The sequence below is a fragment of the Chelonoidis abingdonii genome, chromosome 1 (genome assembly GCF_003597395.2).
Source record: "Chelonoidis abingdonii isolate Lonesome George chromosome 1, CheloAbing_2.0, whole genome shotgun sequence".
Taxonomy (NCBI): domain Eukaryota; kingdom Metazoa; phylum Chordata; order Testudines; family Testudinidae; genus Chelonoidis; species Chelonoidis abingdonii.
Genome location: NC_133769.1, coordinates 308,848,777 through 308,868,252, shown reverse-complemented (window position 1 = coordinate 308,868,252; position 19,476 = coordinate 308,848,777). Strand labels below are relative to the sequence as shown.

General features: G+C 44.2%; 1 protein-coding gene across 5 annotated transcripts in view; it reads left to right on the top strand.

Annotated features, from left to right (window-relative positions):
* ELF1 (E74 like ETS transcription factor 1) overlaps positions 1–19,476 on the top strand; it is a 143,934-nt gene that overhangs the window by 24,413 nt on the left and 100,045 nt on the right. For 2 of the 5 annotated variants that reach the window (XM_032776927.2, XM_032776925.2), the window contains exon 1: positions 18,250–18,369. The exons of the other annotated variants lie outside the window; for them this stretch is intronic. The gene's annotated coding sequence lies outside the window, so the exon portion shown is untranslated. Of the gene's footprint in view, positions 1–18,249; positions 18,370–19,476 lie in introns of those variants that run through there. 5 annotated transcript variants of the gene reach the window in all.

The following is a 19,476-nucleotide window of genomic DNA, read 5'->3' as shown; positions in this document are numbered from 1 at the left end:
GTCTTACTGTTCTCCCTTAGGGGAGAGTTTGACGGGGAACATTCTGATCTTTTCTCCCTGCTCCCTTTTAAAAGGCCTAATAGTAATACTAACATTGCCATGCAGTAACTTCAGTGCATATCGGTATGTTTGTCTCAGACCGTACCAAATATTTCTCCCATGAATAATAGCATTCTTTGCATATGAACTTTGACAAACATAAGCTTCATTCTTGATTTGATTTTTATACTGACAAGTCTAGTTGTGAAGAATTCTTGTGGACCATTGATTTTGATTGCGGGAAGTGTTTATTATTTGTTAATGTCTTTCAGCATCCAAAAATGTACTGGATTCCTTGTGGTACAAGTGTATGAAACGTAAAATTGAAGCAACTTAATTGGGATGGATTGATGGTCTACAGTACAGTCTGGTTAAGCAACCATTCTGTTTAAACAAAATGTATCCAAATGTTACTTAATGTAATCACTTTTGTATGTAACATGGTTTCATTTTGTACACTTCTTTAGTAATGCTTTTGCTTGACTTGTTTTCCTTCATTTTTCTAGTGATTATAAAATACTAATATTTTAAAAATTAATGAGACATTTCTAAATATTTCCAGATTGCTACTGTGTGAGACAGGCAGTGTGTGAATGCTGAGAGCCATGAGTGACCTTTAACTACCATTTTAATACCTCTTAACTATAATTGACAAGGCATGGACACTGAAAATCCTTCCAACAAAGCATCTTGAGCAAATATGAACATGCTATTAAAGCAGCAGAACATTTGTTTGATCTCACAGAAAATTAGCTCCCTGAAACTTGTCCAGCTAGAGACTATCCTGATATCGGTCTTCTGTTTAAATGGTCACCAACAAACCCACTTCTTTCTAGAAAATTTTACTACTATTCTCACAATGTGCGGTTTTTCTCTTTCATTTTGTTTATGTGGTATAATTGACAGTACTCTGTGTATAGCCAGGATCACTTCCACTCTTATTTCTCCTCTATCATTTGTATGGGCCTTTTGCACAACAGAGAAAAGAACACTTAAAATATGGGCAGGACATCTAGTACTTTTAACTAGTCTTTTAAACTGACTATTTCAAGTTTATTGGATCCCTTTAAGAGGCAACAAAAATAACAAAATCCACTTTACTGTGTATTGGATCACAGTTGCAAAGATAATGAAGTAGGACACTGAATATACAAGTGAGGCGCATTTTGAATAGTTTTCAGTGCAGGCTGCTCCTCTTATCCTTGCCACCTGAGAATTCAGCACAAAAATGTACCTGTTAGGGCCTTGGCCGCGGCTCAGCTCCGGGTCACAGGGGCTGAGCGAATGGAGTCTGTAGTCCAAGCCCTTAGGTAGGGCGGGACAGCGAACAAACAGGTTAGGGGCTCTGGCCCTGTGAAGCAGGGCAGAGCAACAAGCAGTCTGGAGGCTCGGCCCTTTGGGGCAGGGCAGAGCTACAAGCAGTCTGGAGGCCCCGGCCCTTTGGGGCAGGGCAGAGCGACAAACAGTCTAGAGGCTCCGGCCCTTTGGGGCAGGGCAGGGTAGAGCAAGGGACAATTGGAGGCGTTCAAGTCAGTAAAGGAAGGGGGGACCTGCCACCTTAAGGGTGCAGGGGACCGCAGGCCTCCCACTCCACTGCGTTCCAGCCGGGGCCTAGTAGCGGGTCGCCGCTAAGGCGGTCAGTGGATCCCGGCCGAACACAACTGACTGGGTGAAGCAGGGTTCCACCGAACACCGACCGGAGGTCAGTGGGATCCTGCGATGCACCGACATCGGCTCGGGGCTTCTGCGGCCTGACTGTAGTCAGCCGCCCCCGGCTGCTCCAACCTCCCCTCCCTGTGTACCTGCCCTTCACTGGGTGTGTCCAAGGATTCCCAGCCATCGGTTCCTCAGCTGCTCGGCAGTCTCGGGTACGGGGTCAGTCGGTCAGTCCAGTCTCAGCGTCCTGGGGTTCGGGCGGGCGGTCCAGTCTCGGGGTAGGGTCCGGCGGTCCGGTCAGTCCTCGGGGTACCGGGGTCCAGGCGTCCCGGTCGCAGTCTCCGCAGGCGAGCGTCCAAAGGCGCGCCCGCTGCTCTGGGTGCTGCCCCAGGGGAGGTCAGGCAGGCCCTCCGGATACGAGCGAGGGGTAAGCCGAGCCCAGCGGGAGCTTCGGCACCCACGTCTGCCTTCTCCGGCGGCTCCTTCTAATGAGGCTGGGACCGGATTTTTATACTTCCTGTCCTGCCTGACTTCCTGGGCGGGAACAGGCCGAGGGGCTTGCCTTCGGTCCCCTTGACTTCCTAGGGGCGGGGATAGGCGGCCGGGCCTCTGCCCGGGGCTGCAGGGTCCCTAGCCTATGCCCTGTCTCAGGAGCGTGGGGGAGGGGACCCCCCTCGCTACAGTACCGTTACTGTACATTTATTTCCCAGAATGCCTAATAATTCTAACAAAAATATCAGGTCACTTTGTACCATTTATCAGCAAATATGTATTAGTGAGGTCTCCTGTGAATTAAGCATCAATACTATTACACCGTGTAATGATAGTATAGTATTAACTAGAATAATGCATTTATTAGTTCAGTTACAGTAGTACCTAAAATGAGAAGGAAAGCAAAGTACCTGTTTATCTTCTTATATGATAAGCTGCTTCAGATGAGAAGTAAGGGAAAGATATAAAATACAAGTAAAATGGTCAAGGTGGTGATTACCTCTCTCTTGATATTGAATTTTTATTGCTTTACCTTTTAGATATCTGTCTATCTTCATTTGTTGTTCAACCTTGGCATTAGTTGACTAACCTCATGCAGGGGGTGATGGCTGAAGTTGGCCTAGAGGAAAGATTTGAGTGTGCAAGGGGATGTGGTCTTGTGGATCAGGTTAGTGTTCTATGTGTGAGAAGCACCAGGAAGTATTATATTAAAACTAAAATATACCCAAACAGAAGTGTGTTTTGAGGTACAATAGCCTTGTTCATGTTTCATACTTGTCTGAATATTGTTAATCAGAATATTGGGTATACCACAATGGGTTTCTTCCTCCTCAATCTGAAAAAAGCAGGGTTGTGCTCTGTTTCATTAAAAACACTTACAGGTCACATTTTAACTCTCCTCTTCATTTTCTTTTGTGAGTCTAAATCTTGCACACTGAGAGAGACAACTGTAAATTTATCTCTTTTCTACTTGTTTTGTGGGGTTTAACAGTGTGATTCCTGTTAAAGTTACTGATAGGTGTAATTGGATCATATAAAGTCACTTGCAATGTACTTGTAAAAACAAATGCACAAATAAAACAGAGAGGGTGTATTTGTGTGTATAGGGAGGGATATGGAGCAAAGTTAGGCCAATGCTGAGTGTCAGTTAACCTTGCTGAGCTGCACTCTGCTCCCTCTCTGTTCTCTGAGAGACAGCTTTTCCTCCTTTGGCCTTTACCTTTCCTCCAGTGGAATCCTGAGATTCTCCCAGTCTTAGGGTATGTCTACAGTACAAAATTAGATTGAATTTATAGAAGTCATTTTTTCCAGAAATCGTTTTTATGCAGTCCATTGTGTATGTCCCCACAAAAAATGTTCTAAGTGCATAAAGTTGGCAGACTGCATCCACAGTACCGAGGCTAGCATCGACTTCTGGGGCATTGCACTTTGAGTAACTATCCCACAGTTCCTGCAGCCTCAGCTGCCCATTGGAATTCTGGGTTGAGATCCCAATGCCTGATGGGGCAAAAACAGTGTAGCGGGTGATTCTGGATACACGCCCTCCCTCCCTCCCTCTGTGAAAGCAATAGCAGACAATCGTTTCATGCCTTTTTTCCTGGGTTACCTGTGCAGACGCCGTACCACAGCAAGCATGGAGCCCGCACAGCTGACCGTCACCGTAAGTCTCCTGAGTGCTGGCAGACTTGGGACTGCATTGCTACACAGCAGCAGCTCATTGTCTTTTGGCAGCAGAGGGTGAACTATGACTGGTAGCCGTCGTCGTACGCCTGGGAGCTCTTTTAACCAACCTTGATGAGGTCAGTCGGGGAGCCTGAGCAGACATGGGAGTGACTCAGCCAGGTCATTTCCATTTTCTGCAGAGCACCCAGGAGATGACAATGGCTAGCAGTCGAACTGCATCATCTGCTGCCAGCCTAAAGATGTAAAAGATAGATGGAGTGGATCAAAACAAGAAGTAGACTCAGTTTGTTTTGTATTCATTTGCTTCTTCCCTCTCTCCCTCTGTGAAATCAACGGCCTGCTAAACCCAGGGTTTTGAGTTCAATCCTTGAGGGGGCCTTTCTGTGTGACGGTTGTTTGTATTTCTCCTTGATGCAAAGCCACCCCCTCTGTGGACTTAAATCTCCTGTAAGCCATGTTGTCAGTCGCCCCTCCCTCCGTCAGAGCAGACAATCGTTTCATGCCTTTTTTCAGTCCAGATGCCATAGCACTGGAATCATGGAGCCCGCTCAGATCACCGCGGCAATTATGAGCACTGTAAACACCATACCCGTTATCCTGGAGTATATACAGAACCAGAACCTGCCAAAGCAAAACCAGGCGAGGAGGCGATGGCAGCGCAGTGACAAGAGTGATGAGGACATAGACATGGACATAGACTTCTCACAAAGTACAGGCCCTGGCAGTGTGCATATCATGGTGTTAATGGGGCAGGTTCATGCCGTCGAATGCCGATTCTGGGCCCGGGAAACAAGCATAGACTGGCGGGACCACATAGTGTTGCAGGTCTGAGACGATTCCCAGTGGCTGCGAAACTTTTGCATGTGTAAGGGCACTTTCATGGAACTTTGTAACTTGCTTTCCCCTACCCTGAAGCGCCAGAATACCAAGATGAGAGCAACCCTCACAGTTGAGAAGCAAGTGGCGATAGCCCTGTGGAAGCTTGCAATGCCAGACAGCTACCGGTCAGTCGGGCATCAATTTGGAGTGGGCAAATCTACTGTGGGGGCTGCTGTGATCCAAGTAGCCAACTCAGTCAAAGAGCTGCTGATACCAAGGGTAGTGACTGTGGGAAATGTGCAGGTCATAGTGGATGGCTTTGCTGCAATGGGATCCCCTAACTGTGGTGGGGCGATAGACGGAACTCATATCCCTATCTTGGCACCGGAGCACCAAGCGAGCAGGTACATAAGCTGAAAAGGGTACTTTTCAATGCTGCTGCAAGCACTGGTGGATCACAAGGGACGTTTCACCAACATCAGTGTGGGATGACCGGGAAAGGTACATGATGCTCGAGTCTTCAGGAACTCTGGTCTGTTTGAAAAGCTGCAGGAAGGGACTTTCTTCCCAGACCAGAAAATAACAGTTGGGGATGTTGAAATGCCTGTTACCCTTGGGGACCCAGCCTGCCCCTTAATGCCATGGCTCATGAAGCCATACACAGGCAGCCTGGACAGCAGCCAGGAGCTGTTCAACTATAGGCTGAGCAAGTGCAGAATGTTGGTAGAATGTGCATTTGGATGTTTAAAAGCGCTCTGGCGCAGTTTACTGATTTGGATAGACATCAGCGAAACCAATATTCCCATTGTTATTACTGCTTGCTGTACGCTGCACAATAGCTGTGAGAGTAAGGGGGAGATGTTTATGGCGGGGTGGGAGGTTGAGGCAAATTGCTTGGCCAGTGATTATGTGCAGCCAGACACCAGGGCGGTTAGAAGAGGACAGGGGGGCGTGGTGCGCATCAGAGAAGCTTTGAAAACCAGTTTCATGACTGGCCAGGCTATGGTATGAAAGTTCTGTTTGTTTCTCCTTGATGAACCCCTGCCCCTGCTTGGTTCACTCTACTTCCCTGTAAGCTAGCCACCCTCCACTCCCCCCTTCAATCACTGCTTGCAGAGGCAATAAAGTCATTGTTGCTTCACATTCACGCATTCTTTATTAATTCATCAAATAGGGGGAGAACAGCCAAGGTAGCCCGGGTGGGTGGGGTGGGGGAGGAGGGAAGGACAAGGCCACACTGCACTTTAAAACTTATTGAAGGCCAGCCTTCTGTTGCTTGGGCAATCCTCTGGGGTGGAGTGGCTGGGTGGCCAGATGCCCCCCAGTGTTCTTGGGCATCTGGGTGAGGAGGCTATGGAACTTGGGGAGGAGGGCTGTTGGTTACCCAGGGTCTGTAGCGGGGGTCTGTGCTGCTGCTGCCTTTTCTGCAGCTCAACCATAGGCTGGAATATATGAGTTTGATCTTCCAGCAGCCTGACATCAACTCTTGCCTTCTGTCAGCAAGCTGATGCCATCTATCATCTTCAGCCCGCCACCTCTCCTCATGTTCATATTGAGCTTTCCTGCACTCTGACATTGTCTACCTCCACGCATTCTGCTGTGGTCTGTCAGTGTGGGAGGACTGCAGGAGCTCAGAGAACATTTCATCCCGAATGTGTTTTTTTCGCCTTCTAATCTTCACTAGCCTCTGCAAAGGAGAAACATTTGCAGCTGGTGGAGGAAAAGGGAGAGTGGTAGTTAAAAAGACACATTTTAGAGAACAATGGGTACACTCTTTCACATTAAACCTTGCTATTCACATTACACAGCACATGTGCTTTTGTTATAAGGTCGCATTTTGCCTCTTGTGTTGAGGGCCTGCCGGCTTGGTGTGAGAGATCACTCACGCTTCACCCCTCCCCCCACTGCACGGCTAACAGCAGGGAACATTTCTGTTAAGCCACAGCCAAACAGCTGAGCAGGAACGGGCACCTCTGAATGTCCCTGAATGTCACCCTTTTTCAACCAGGTGACCATGAATGATATCACTCTCCTGAGCATAACACCGCGAGATAAAGAACGGATGTTGTTTGAATGCCAGCAAACACCGGACCATACGCTGCCATGCTTTGTTATGCAATGATTCCCGACTATGTGCTACTGGCCTGGCGTGGTAAAGTGTCCTACCATGGCAGACGGAATAAGGCCGCCCTCCCCAGAAACCTTTTGCAAAGGCTTTGGGAGTACATCCAGGAGAGCTTTATGGAGATGTCCGTGGAGGATTTCCGCTCCATCCCCATACACGTTAACGGACTTTTCCAGTACCTGTACTGGCCACGAATGCCAGGGCAAATTAATCATTCAGCATGCTTGCTTTTAAACCATGTGTAACATTTGCAAAGGTACACTCACCAGAGGTCCCTTCTCCGCCTTCAGCATTCGGGATCACGCCTTGGATGGGTTCGGGGGTTACTGGCTCTAAGTCCAGGGTGAGAAACATATCTTGGCTGTTGGTTTCTCCGCTTCCTTGTTGTGAGCTATCTTCTCCATTGACGGAGTCAAAGCACAGGGTTAGGATAGTGGTGACTGCACACCCTAGTGTGGCATGCAGCTCATCATAGAAGCGGCATGTTTGGGGCTCTGATCCGGAGCGGCCGTTTGCCTCTCTGTTTTTTTGCTAGGCTTGCCTGAGCTCCTTAATTTTCAAGCAGCACTGCTTTGCGTCCCTGTTATGGTCTCTGTCCTTCATGCCCTTTGAGATTTTTTCTAATGTTTTGGCATTTTGTTTACTGGAATGGAGTTCAGCTAGCATGGATTCGCCTCCTCATACAGCGAGCAGATCCCGTACCTCTCGTTCGGTCCATGCTGGAGCTTTTTTGCGATCCTGGGACTCCATCATGGTCACCTCTGCTGATGAGATCTGCACTCACCTACACCTTGCCACACTGGCCAAACAGGAAATGAGATTCAAATGTTCGCAGGCTTTTTCTTGTCTACCTGGCCAGTGCATCCAAGTTGAGAGCGCTGTCCAGAGTGGTCACAATGGAGCATTCTGGGATAGCTCCCGGAGGCCAATACTGATGAATTGTGTCCACACTACCCTAAATTCAACCCAACAAGGCCGATTTCAGCGCTAATCTCCTTGTCAGAGGTGGAGTAAAGAAATCAATTTAAAGAGCCCTTTAAGTCGAAAAAAGGGCTTTGTCATGTGGACGGGTCCAGACTTAAATCAAGGTAATCCTGCTAAATTCGACCTAAAATCGTAGTGTAGACCATGCCTTAGACTGGGCCCTGGGAATTCAGTATCCTGTGTAGTGACTGTGCTTACTCAGCAGGTTGATGGGATTCCTTTCCTTTCCTTTGGGAGTCTGACACTAGTGCTGAATACAGTGACCAGCCCAGGAAAGGTAATAAATTCAGTACATGACTGTCTGTTCTACCTTAAGCCTTAGCATCCCCTTGATGGAACCCAGGGAGGTATAACCTCTTCAGAAACCCCAGCGGGGATCAGGTATGTCAGTCTGTCTTCCCCATCCTTGAGGGAGTGTCCTTTCTGAACTAGTCAGGGTCTTTGCTCTCAGCTTCTTATGCTTGGACCTTGCTGCCCAAAATAAGTTTGAGAATAGGGGTGAAAGTAATATTAAATTTTTAGTGGTACAGGGTTTGGGGTCAGCTTACCCCAGCCAGCCCATCCGTGCTGCCTGGCCTGTGCCGCCTGGGGCTCCGATGGCAATTTAAAAGGGCCCGGGGCTCTGGCCACTGCTGGAAGGCCTGGTCCTTTTTAAATCACCAGCCCTGGGGCAGCTGCCCCTTTTGCCCCCCACTGTCGGCCAGTGTGTATGTTGATTCCATGGTTTTTAGCATCTAGCAAAGTTATGAATCCCAGGCTCATCTTTCGAAAGCCTCGTGCCAGTTTTCTTTGAGCACAAGAACTGAGAGGTCAGGTGTAGAATGATAGCTTTGTGAGAAGTGTTTGCCCACAGATGATACAGTTTTGTTTTTTATTATTTTTCTATATGAGTTTATTCAAGAACTTAGGGATTATTTGATTTAACTCCTACAGTTGTTTTGGGGGCATTTGATGCACTGGATGAGATATAACACATGTTATGATAGACAATGTATAGGACTCATGGATCTTGAAAGGTGTCTTGGGGCATGAGGGGAGGGGTAATTGATCATCACAGCAGCAGCAATATATCTGCAAGTTTAGCATCTGTTGTTACGGTGAGGTCTGGTGCCACTTTCCCAGACCTGACAAAGAGCTCTGTGCATCTTGAAAGCTTTTCTGTTTCACCAACAGAAGTTGATTTAGTAAAATACTAGATCAATACTACCTCTCTCACCTTGTCTCTCTCATATATTGTGGGACCAACACTGGTACAAAAGAAGTTTGGTGAGCTCTGTAGGCGGCTGGAGGTAGGTCATCAAAGCAAAAGGCCCTTGTTTTGTCCTCAAAGTGCTGATGGATGGGTAGCTATCTGGTGTCGTCCTATTTCCTACATGTCTTTCCCCAATCTGCTGCGGAACTAAACCAACATAGTCCTACAGTAAATGCCCCAACTACAAGGTCACAATACATTATTCATAAATTATTGCAGAGTAGCCCCACTTCCACCACACTGAGCACTTTGAAAATCCCAGTTGTTTGTTTAAAGCAATGGGGGCTGGCGCTGGGCTGGGCTGGGTCGGGCCGGGCCGGTCCGGGCCGGTCCGGTGTTCCTGATATAGCCACACTATAGCAGACCTTAAGGTGGCCATCCTGCAGCAAAAAAACTTCAGGACCAGACTTCAAAGAGAAACTGCTGAGCTTCAGTTCATCTGCAAATTTGAGAGCGCATTCAGGCTCAGGATTAAACAAAGACTGTGAATGGGCTTGCCAGCATACAGAAAACCAGTTTCTCCTGCCCAAATTGCTTTTGCATACCCTCAAACTGCTAGAAGGCAGGGCTCAATGCCTCCGCTGACTGAACTAACCTCATTATCTCTAGCTTGGCTTGGCATATATATACCTGCTCCTGGAAATTTCCACTACGTGCATCTGACGAAGTGGGTATTCACCCACGAAAGCTCATGATCTAAAACGTCTGTTAGTCTATAAGGTGCCACAGGATTCTTTGCTGCTTTCATGGGATATGTATGCTAAAGGTTACTTGTCAGAGAATGGGGAGTTGTACAACTAAAACCACATCCACAACTTTGGGAAAATTATCCTTTAGTGCAGCGTTTCTCAGCCTATAGGATGGGATCCAGAATTGGGTCTCCAGAATATTTAAAAGGGTTGCATGGCATCTCCTGTGGCTCCTGTCCCACAGGGCTGGCTGGGCATGCATCCTTATTCCCGGCGCTGCAACCTCTGGGGTCCCTGTGCCACTCAGGTTTGGCCCAGACGTCATGATTACGAGAGTTCGGAAAGGCCAAATTTGAGTGAGTGACACTGCAACCCCATGAGCCAGGTCCCAAGTCCATTCACATAGATTTGGTCCAGTCAGGAGAGCGGGGCCAAACCTGAGCGGTGCTGCAACCCCGGAGGTTGCAACGCATGGAGCACAGAGCCAAGACCATTCAGCCCCACAGCACAGAAGCTGCAGGAGCTGCCACTGTGGAATGAGTGCCAGGCAGGACCGAACCCCCCAGGGGGGGCAGAATCTGACAGAAACCATCTCAGGGCCTCCAACCCTAAACTATTTACTGGGTAGTGACAGGCCATAAACATTTACAAATGGCTCCTCAGGCCAAAAAGGTTGAAAAACACTGCTTTAATGTGTCTTCCCTTCTTCATCCTCCTCCTATAGGAATATAGTGTATGTTGTCTTAAAATATTCCCTGACATAAAGTGGCATTGACTTACTTGGAAACTGAATTGTACAAATACTGCTATATTTTAGTTCAGGAATTTGGTTTGAGATTTTCATGTGTAGGTTCCTAAAATTAAGCAGCCTTATTTTCAGAAATGCTGAGGAACCACATCATCCAGTAAAGTAAATGGATTTGTCTGCACTGGTGAAACTTTACCAAAACAATTCACACTGCTTCAGCTGAACTGCTGTTAAAACTGGTGGGAAGCACGGAGTAAACTTCAAAACATTTTTGCTACAGTTTTGATTTAAACTTTTTTTAGGAGGTTTTATTAAAATGGCAATGAAAACTGTTCCAGCCTCCGGAACCTGGTCTACACTATGACTTCCCTCAGTTTTAACATAGTTCAGTGGGAATATTTTAGTAAAGCGACTCAGTATTGAGAAGACAATGGGAATTTCAGTACTTGGCACTCTTTGAAAATTAGGACACTTATTTAGGTATGTAACTTTAGGATTGCATATTCAAAATGTTTGGCCTTGATGTTCATATGTGTACATGAGAGCAAATCAGCTGTAATATGACTTTGGAAAATGAAGTGTAAATCCTTTAGCTCCAATCAAGAGAGATTTGCCCAAAATGTTCTGTACTGTGTAAGGCTGTACAAAGTCACGATTGGCGCTGATCTATGAAAGCCATCTACAAAGCAAATCTAAAACTTCTTCTGCACTAGGAAATGCACAAAACCAACTTGAATGTATAGACAGGATGAACTTTTCTCTCTAGTTTAGTTCTCAGTTGTCAGTTCATGTCAGTTTAAACATCTGCCTTACCCCCATCACCACTACTCTGAGACATACAATTAATTTGTAAGGGCTAGGAGTTGCTTAACTGTAGACTTGTGAAATAACTTTTCTGCATCATTTTCTAAAAGGAAACACTCTTATTCATCTTCTAAAGGGTACCAATTAAACATCACCCAGTTATCTTTCTCCTCTCCAGTCCAAGCTTTAAAAGGGAGATTGGCTTCCACATATATTTGTTTCTACTCCCATATTCTGTTCCCTAAATGCCTAATTAAAGTCTAGAAAAATACAATGAATGTGTGTGCTTTTTACATGTTTTGTTTCCGAAATCCTGTATTTGGTGTGCACATTAGAACAGACACAGAAATGTTAAATAATACTCAGGAGCTGGGTAGGGAGCCTGCCCCCTGCCCCAGCCGTGCCAACCCTCCCCTCAGCACTCGTGGCATGTCCTCTCCCTGGCTGCACCCCCTGAGTACTCATGGCACTTCCCCCATGTCCCCCCCCAAGCATCCACAGCACCCCCCCAGAGCCCTCCATCCTGTCCCCTCCCGCAAAGTTTTAGTCAGTGATATATAGTAAAAGTCACGGATAGGTCTCAGGCCATCTATTTTTGTTTATTGCCCGTGACGTATCCGTGACTTTTACTAAAAATACCTGTGACTAAAACATAGCTTTAGTCATGAGCCCTGGTGCTGTAGAAACCATCTTCATTTCCTTTCACTGTCTCAAGCTATGGATGTATGAACTGAAGTGCACACTAGCATGCTTTAACTCCCTCATGTGAACACTGATGGCACAATCTGAAAGGTACTTCGTTTGTATCAGTGTACAGCTGTTTGAAAGACTACTTTAATACAAACTCATTGCCATTTAGATTGCACCAGCAGCATCCACAGAGAAGAGTTATGGTACAGCCCGCTAGGGGCTGTGTAGACGAGCCCTATTGTAAGAGCCTGCGGGACTAGAATGTGGGCTGCAGGGGAGTTCTGGGTTGCTGCTACTTCTGTATTGCCAGTGGAGGCATAGGTTGGGTTTCTGCTGGAGTACCCTGTGAATCTAGAGACTGCAGGAAGTACTGCCTAGCAGCACCTGATTAGTGCCCCCCCTCCCCGAGCCCACTGATTGGCTCATGCTGGTATATAAACCAGGAAGTCTTCATAGGGAGCTGTCTGAGCAATGATGCAGAGTGTCTGCTTGCTTCGGCTCCAGACTTTGCTTTGCTGTGGACCCTAGACTCTGGCTTCTGACCCCAGTTCATCCCTGACTTTCTACTTGCCTTGTGTCTGTAACCTGGTGCCTGACTCTGACTCCCTGGCATCTTGACCTGGCTTGAACTCCACCCCGCTACTTGTCTCCTCATGTTAACTTGGTACCTGACCAGTGCACATAGACCACCCACAGCCCAGCCCTGAAACCCCTGTTTCTTTTTGTCTTAGGCCATGTCTACATTAGTGAGCTTATAGTGGCACAGCTGTACTGATGTAGCTGTGCTGCTGTAAAATCGCTCATGTAACTGCTGTAGGCCAATGGGAGAGAGTTCGCCGGTCAACATAATAAAACCACCTCCAGGAGCAGCAGTAGCTATGTCAGCAGGAGAAGCTCTCCTGCTAGCATAGCAGTGTGCACACTATCACATATGCTGTCAAATCTTATGTCACTCAGGGCTTTTTCCCCACACCCCTGGGTGATATAAGTTTTGCCGACATAAGTGGTAGTATAGATATAGCCTAAGTCTTGGGTCGGAGATTGGTGCCTCTGTGAGCCCAGTTGTAATCATCATCTCCACCTATTTTCTTGTCCTGCAAAGCTATATTGAGTTCACATATTTAGCTTGCTGAAAGCCTGTCCTTGATAAGTGTCAGTTGCCCAGTCCTTGGGATTTCCATTGTCTTTGTAGGGTCTTCCACTCATGTCTTCTCCTAATAACAACATGATAAGATAGAGTTATGAAGATAGGAACTGTCTCTCCTATTTTTATGAACTACTTCTATCACAACTAGTCTAGCTCTGGATGTATAGGGCTTTCTCTCCCAGACTCAGACCTCTTGTCCGACACCCTTCCTTAAGACATGGAACTCTGCATTCCAGTCACCCTAGATCCTAAAACCATTGCCTCAGATCTCCTGAGCTGTTTTCCCCCATCACTTAAAGATGCTCCTTCAGAGTCTCACCTAGCCTGTAGGCCCTCTGGGTTTAGTTTAACCCTTCAGCGACAATGTGGCTGGAAAGCAAGGAATACTGGCTTAACAAGGATAGCTAACCACAACCACTTTACTCTTAAAAAGTTTGGGACTTACAGAGCTTTGTAAAATAACAAAAAGTCCTGAGACACACCCTTCCCTAGTTTGATCTCACCCCTTCTGTGGGTCCAAGGTCTGTCAGCATTTCAGGCTTGGCAATGGTTGCTTAGAGCAGCATCCTCTCTGACTCTCTCTGTCTTTGCCCTGTGTGTCTCCTGACTCCTGCAGTGCTTTAGGCTCCTCCACTGAATCATTCTCTTCCTCACCTTGTGTAGAAAGTCCATCATTCCAGGGGGATGGATCAGTTCTTGACAATCAGTCAATGGCAGTAGATCAGGGATAGTCAATTATTTTTTGTCAAGGTCCAAATTTCTTGGTCAAGGTATGGTCAGAGTCCAGACTCCAGATAAAATAATAATTGGCCCACGATCTGCCTACTCTAGATTCATGGTTTCTCAGAGATTGTACTTCAGTGAAGTCTCATTTATCTAACTTTGTCAGGGTACTGTCTGCAATTCAATACAATACACTAAGCTGCTTTGTGCAATTTTAGACTAATGTTCAGCACATAGTAATAATTATACCTTGCTCTTATATAGAGCTTTTCTCCAGTATATCTCAACATCCTTTACAACGCTGGTCATTATCTCCATTTTACAGATGGAGAAACTGAGGCACGGAGCAATGAAATGATTTACCCAAGGTCACCTATCAGGCTAGTGGCAGAGCTGGAACTGGACTCCAGGTCTGCTGAGTGTCAGTCCAGTGCTTTAGCAATAGGGTACACTGCCTTTCTAATATAAAATGGAGTTCATAATATGATACAGAAATATACCAGTCTGTCACATCCTCATTTGAACAACTGCAAAACCTAATTATTATTGAACTGAGCCCAAAATTATCATTAGTAATTTGGAAGAAAACTGATGCAGCAGTAATGGTGAATATGCCTCTGCTTCACCTCACATTAAATATGAATGCATTTTATATATGCTTTTTAAAAAACATGGCCACCACAACTAAATTAGAGGCACTGAGAAAATTCTGCATAATTTATAATCATACTTGACTGCAGTCATTTTTAACCATATCTGAATTACCATGAGAGAGAGAGTTTGTCCAATATAATATATATGTATGTATGTTACAGTTACTGTAATAAATGTTAAATTCCCTGTTGGGATTGCATATGGTTTAAAATTGATTCTGCATTTTCTGGTTATCTGGGTACATGGAAGATAGTATTAGAATTATGTAGATGACGTGATGGAGAATACAATATGCCTCCCCCAGAAGCTGAATAATATGCTCTGACTAAAATAACATCATAATGTTACCCCTACTGAGGCTTTTTCAGCTAAGAACTGAAAATGAATGTATAGTTTGGTCTGGAACTAGAGGGAAATGACACTGGTAACCTTTACTTGGTGAGTGGTAAACCAACTACTGTTGATCAGCTCGTTGTTTCACATCCTTTCCTAATGTAGGCTGAAAAATACCTTGATGAAATATAGCTGATAAAATCATCTGGATAATTGCACTAGTCATTGTAAATTGAGAGCCAACTTCTGCCCTGTCTTGCATCTGCTGTGATCCCACTGAAATCATAGAGAATGCAAGTAAAAACAAAACTTCAATCTTAATTACTAAATATAACTAGTAATCAAGTGGAGATAGTAACTTCCATAAAAATAATCCATTTTGCTTAGTGGCTATTTGTTCAACGATTGTTTAATTGCTGGTAGGTGTTGTTTAATTACTGCTAGCTATAATAGTATTTGGACTGTTTCCATTCAGCTACCGAATGAAGTTTAAACTTCTCATCCTTGTAGCATTGTGCAGCATTAAAGACATCTGGTCTGCTTTTCTGCTCTGTTGTCTGTCGTGCCCTACTGTGGCCCTATTGCTCCACCAGTAATAGCACTCTGGTCTTTGTGCCTTTCCATGCCGTTCTCTGTGCCTGCAATGATCTCCGTATCCAATGCACTGAACTCATCCTTCTTGAATTGATTCTCTGTTCTCAAAGGTACAAATTCTAGTCCACTTTCACTTTCTAGTCCACTATCAAGCCTACACTAACATCTTCCCAACCACCCCCCCCACACATTTGTTTGTTCTGATTGAAATTTTGTTAGTTCTGTGTGTGTCTCTGTGTTTATATAATCATAGCCCCTGTCACAAAGTGCTCTACAATGTCATTATCTGTGTCTTGTATAGCTTTAAGAATACTCAAACTGTTCAACAAAGAGTAGATAGTAATATTTAGTTGTCAAGGCTAATTCCCCACTCTGGCACTTTGAGTGCAGAAGGTGGAGGCCTGCAAGGATTTTAAAAGTTAATACTTGCCACTCCAGGCTCGTATTACCCCCCCCCCCAAGGTTACAGCTTTTCTCTGACCTTGGTTTGGTAAATGCTGCCACCACCTGAGTGAAAAACTGCCTCTTGCAAATCCTGGAAAAACTCACTTCTCAGCTTTTCCATCCCTCCCTCAGGGAAGCTGAGAAGAAAACAAACAAAAGAGAAACCCAGCTGTTGCTATCAGCAAATTGAAAAACATATGCGCAGACCTTTTAAGACACAAAAACCAATCAGATTCTTAAAAAAAGGTAAATTTTTATTAAAAACAAAAAGAAAGAAAATGCATCTGGAACTTAAGCTTTTGCTAAAACGTGTTTAAAAAAAAAATCCAGAAAATTAAGTGCCCAAAATAGCTTTCTTGGGGGTTCAGCTTAAAGGTTACAAGCAAACAAAAGCATCTGGGCTTAGCACAAAGGAATCCACAAGCCTTACAGAAAACAAAAGAAATAAACCTAATCGCGTCTATCTAAACATTCCCCATCCCAATGAATTCTTCTAGGTATGGATGATGAAATTTTCATACCTAGTTCAAACTTTACACGGCATTTCAGCAGTCCCTCCCTCCACCCCATCTCTTCATCCCAGAGAGAACAACAGAGAGATAAAAGGAAAAGTTTTTTTGCCCATTTTAAAAAGTTCTAACCTTCCCATTGGCTCTTTTGGTCAGAAGTTTACCTGGGGGACTTTTTAACCCTTTACGGGTAACGCAAGCAGCCACCAAGAGGGATTTTATAGCTGACTGGCTGGCTGGGTGTCCATAAAAGGGAGGCCCCTCCTTTCATTTATTACGCTAGTTTAATCACATAGATAGCACATTGAAAATTGAGAATTTTGAAAGCCATATTTTTCCTTTGGTATACATATATGTTCAGAGAAAAACAGTATAGAACTATCACGGTTCAAGCAGTTGCACCTGAATTCCCCCCCCCCCTCGCCCCATGGTCCACCGTGGGCACCTAGTCTTAAGGCTTCTGGCTCCTCAGGCATCACTTTTCTTGGGCAGAGAGACACGGCTCCTTCCTGACTGGGATATTTCCAGGCTGCACAGTTCCCTGCCTACACTGAGTTCCCCAGCAAGTCAGACTGCCTAAACAGGCCTGCCTCCAGCTCCCCTCAGAGAATATAAACAGTGTAATTGCTAGAAGTTACCACATAGCCCTTTATAAGCAAGCATATTTATTCTTAAGGTGAAACCATTACAGAGAGAACATACTAAAAACAATAAAAGCATATACATGCCTGCTTATAAACTTATCAGAAATCAACCCAATTCCAACAAGGACTCTGGTAGGATTCAGTCCTTCAAACTCCATCAAGGTGTTTTTCTGTCTTTCCAAGTTCTTAACAGCTCTTAGTTCAGAACAAGAACACCCATTAATTCATGAGTCATTCTTTTCTACAATTTAGGTCTAAAGGTCCCCTCCTCAGGTTGAAACTTCAAAAGGCTGAGTTCTTGCATAACCAGAGGAGGTATATTTGCATACACATCCACCTGGGAAACCCATCTCACTTTGTCCCATAAATTCATTCTTGTCTGGCACAGTAACACTTCCTAGGGCTACATGCCATTCCACAATAATACATAAACTTTACATTTTTAATAAAATGGACTCCAAAGCTACTTACTTACTTAATTCATTAGGATTTTTCAGGGATATTGCAGGAAATTGCCGTAGCTGTCACCAGAACGTAGTAAGATGTAATTGTATATTTTATGTATCCCCAACTATTGTCTTCTAAAGAGCAGCCTGTTAGGTAATGCAATTACTGTGAAGATAGAAATATTTTTTAATTTTATATTAATATATCTTTAGTTTTTACATTTTTATAAGGTTACATTAAAATGTTTTACATTTATAAAGGCTAATTAATTATTGTCTCTTTGCACATGCAAAGATTAGGTTTCATTCAGTCAACAAGTAGCACAGAAAGACATATCTAATATCCACTATGTAAATTATTCCAACCCTTCTTTGTCCATTGTTTTGCAAACATATTAAGCTTTAATGCACCTGTTTGATTTTTTATTTTTCTGTTCTCTGCTGTTAGGTAAAAAGCATGAAACATTATATGTTCATTTCCTTAGCATTTGACAAATTTAAGTGCTTTCTTACAAAGTGAATGCCTTTCAGTCACTTTCTAAAATGTGGTTTTAAATAGCCAGTAGTGCATGTTGCACTAACTCTGCATTTCAGTTTGTTACAAAGATTATTTGGCCTTTGCTCTTGCTAGCTGAGGTGGGGCTGGGTGATTCAGGTTGTTCTCTTTCCCCTTCTTACCTGCAGATTTGCATGTTTGACCTAGCAGAGTAATTGGGCCCACAGCAACATGGGCGTGCCTCCCTGCGAAACACTTAGTTTCATGTATGACTCATAAGCTGAAGCACAGACACCACTTCCCCAATCTACAGTAGCCATTTTAACTGCATAAAACTGCTGGATTTCTTTTTACTTTCTGGCTCTTGGGACTATGCAAACACCTTAAAACAAATTAAGGTAACTTTTCTGTCTTGCTGTGGTACAGTATCTAAATAGGAGTGATAATTCTAATAGCAGAGTAGGTGTACCTGTTGAAAAAACATGGCTGTATGTTCTTTACCTCTGTTTAATGTATGAACTCAGTCACATGCTTGATTGCACTTAACTACCAGGGGAAACCAAAGAATGCCAGTTCTTGTAGGTTTTTGGCCTTGAGGGCAGAGCATCTTTTAAAATCTAAAAATCTTTTGTACACCAGAAATTCCTCAGATGTATCATGAGAGTGAGACTGAAGAAAAGAAAACTTCCTGTTATAGTTTAGGAAATACCATCAGTTCTGTTGCACTTTACGTAAACATGATTATTTAGTATTTAAGTGCTGTGTAAACTAGTAGTTTTTTGGGGTTTTTTGCTGTGTGTTTTTCAAAATGTTAAGTGGACTATATTGTTTCTATGTTCCTGAAAACAATACACCTGAAATAAACCTTAAAAATCGACAATGTTTTAAGTGTTTTCGCATTTCATTTCATGTATGCTTATTCTTATAATGTGTTAATATTTAATACTTTAGACGCGCTGCTGGTTTGATGGCTTTAAACACGGCTCAGTTGATTGTAGGATATATTAGTCTTTTCTAAAGCTGGGTACACGTTTCTGTTGATCTGTTTGTCGTGTAGTAGAGAATTTCTGAAGGATATTTGGCCAAAGTATTAGTTAATAGCACTACAGACTCTGGTTGCATTTGCTTTGTTATACTTGCTAAGGTTTGATTCTGAGCTGCTGTAAACATGGTGGATTTGTAATTCAAAGAATTGATGGCCTGAGAGTCTGTTTCTACTGAAATATCCCATAAAAACCCACTGTCACACTGTATAATTTAAAATGGAACAAGAGTTTCATTTCTTTCATAGAATAAAAATGGATATATAGTTATCCTTCTCCATACTTCTGGTCCTCAGAGCTTAAGATTTTGTGTGTGACACTGAGAAAGGCGTAGTGTAAAAGGGACTAGGTTTAGTGCCATTTGTACAAGAAAGGTTGTGAGGAAATACGCAGTGTTCAAAGGCTGTTTTTAAATGTTCAGTAGGGAAAAATTCACTTGCTACTAAAATAAGTGTAACCCAC